Consider the following 2,670-nt stretch of genomic DNA (forward strand, 5'->3'; position numbering starts at 1 on the left):
CTTGCTGGTGCTAGTGTCATGTCATGTTTTTGTGTTGTATGAGATTTCACATAACTTTAATGAGTGTAAAAATGACATTAAGGTGCACAGGTCTCAGGGTGACAGACAACCTCATGCCACTTCACGAGAACATGAGATGTGTGAAGCTCAGAGACAGAATTCAGAAACTATACTTTCTTGTAGAAAGAGGCTATGTAACCTTTTGTGAACTCTTCTAGAGGCATTAGTTCATGCTGGGGAACAACTGTTTGTTTGATCACTGGCCAAACAGAAACACAGCATGGTATTTGGACACTTTTTAGAGCACTGAGGTCTTAACAGTGCTATGTGACTTTCTATCACTATCATGCTACCTGTATAGCCCAATATACACAAATTGTTATGTGTTTCATGATATTAGATCGTATGGATTTTGAAGCTTTAGTCATTTCTGGGCCATATTCTGATCTAATTTACTCCAGTGTAAACCAGCAATAATTTCAGAGAAGTTAATTAAATAACACCAACATAAAATTGGGATGAGGCCTGATTTAGATTTCAAGTCATTTCCTGGTCAGATAACAACTTTGCTTTGTCTGGATGAGCTGGTAGCTCCTGCAGATAGAGACCAAAGTTATAATGTTGCGTCTCATACATAATTTGCTGATATTGAAAGACAGCCAGAAATTTTGAAGTTAAAGAATGAAAAATGTTATGTGTATGGTTCAGTCAAAAGGGGACTATATTTTGGATTGATGGTGCTTATTTTGTTTTTGTGGGTCTTTTTTGGCAAAAGACAACTCGCATCTGCATTCCCCTAGTCCCTCCTGATCAGTTCTCCCATGCCCCTCAGAACAGCCCTATGAACCAAAAAATCACTGGCTGTTACAACAAGATATGTTGTAGTCACAGACAGTTTAACTTACATCTTTCCACTGGGGCTTTTTGAGCTTCCCCCTCCTACTCCTATGGAGCTCAAGACAAACAGCATACCAGAGGGGAGCACTCTTTATCTTGATGGTGGATGGATGTGTGTATTAGTGGCTATATCATTTACCCAACATCTAATTCATTGTTTGTCACGTACCATTAATGATTTAATCTCACTTTTTTGGACATATGGCTTCTGATGGGACAAAGAGTTGTGACCTGGTAACAACTTATTGCATATTGAGTAATTCAGCGTGAACATGATGAAAAAGCAAAATTTCAGCTATACATTTGCCTTAACAAATTACAACCTAAAAATTTGCTGTTGAAGTGTCTTAATAGGATGGTTGTGGTAAATTAGATACCTCCTGATATTAGGGATCTGAATCTGTACAAGATCAATTCACACTTATCTTTTTTTTAAAAAAATCAGAGAAATCACTTATCAAAAAACAAATGCAAGCAATTCCAGGTGGTGATTATCTTTCTACCAGCATGTGAAAATATAACAATTTCACAAATTAAGACTGAAGACAGTGATAAGGTGGTAATTCTAATCAATGGTGTGTCTAAACACATGTTTGGCTGACATTATTTACAGAAAGTGTTCTCCTTTGGAAAACTTCTATATCAGCATTGATGCTTAGGCTCAGTTGCTACAGGACTGAGTTGAATGTGGACACACACAAGTTCTGTAACAAGGAAGACCACCCTCTGATGTGTGAAATATCTACGAACCAGTACTATAGTCATCTTCTAAAACTAATAATTCACCTAGGGATAAAATTGACTTAAATAAGATGTGCCAGCTAAATGAAAGTCTGCATAAGGAAAACTCTAGAGGCTCTGTTTTTTTGTTTTTTTAAATTTTATTTCTTCTCTTTGGGATCAAGAGGTCAGTGAGATGACAGTTTAAAATATCTAAGTGTAAAAATTCTAGGATAAATTCAAAACACCACAGGTTTCAAAGAAATATCCTTTTATTTGTTTTGCCTGTTCTAGGAAGGTGAATTATCTCTTAAGAAATAGATTTGCAAACAAGGATGAACTACAAGGGGACTTTTGGGGAAAATGCTGATAAGGATGATTGATTTTTGTTAGGTGAGAAAAATTAAATATGAAGCAGTTATACCAACCGAACCAAAGTCAGGCCAATCAAGGTTGCTGGGAAAGTCCCTGAGTGAGATAAATAGAATAAAAGAATACTTGTTTAAGTTGCAAAGAGTAAGAAAAAAGGGGAGGCCTGCATTTTCGTACCAGATGTTCTGAGAATGGGTTGTTTAGAGAAGGAGACACACTGTCTCCACTTCCTGTTTCATGTATGGTAACTCATCTCCTGTTTGACAACTGGATTGATAAAGTTGTATAACGACTTGCTAAAAGTTATATACAATAGGGGATAGGCATGCATGCATAATAGAGAACTTTTAACTAACAAAGAGGGGGTTGGGCTACTTTATGAATAATCTGTGAGGTGACAGACCTGTCTATAAAAACCTATTAGTTTTGCCTAGGAGGTAGCTGGTTCTCCTTGGAGATGGGCTGCTCTCTATTGTTGTGTGCACTCTTCAATAAAGAACTTGTGTTTGGACCTTGCTGGTGTTGCCTGTCTCTCTGCGGTCAGACAACAAACCATACCATCTGGGGTTCAAGTCCTCGACAATTTTCTGCCCAATTTATAGTTTTTATGAGTGTAAAGTTTTGTTGGGCTCCTAACAATCAAAGACACACTTGATCCAGAGGCTGGTCCTATGCCTGAGG

Source organism: Chelonia mydas, chromosome 3, assembly GCF_015237465.2.
Source record: "Chelonia mydas isolate rCheMyd1 chromosome 3, rCheMyd1.pri.v2, whole genome shotgun sequence".
Lineage (NCBI taxonomy): Eukaryota > Metazoa > Chordata > Testudines > Cheloniidae > Chelonia > Chelonia mydas.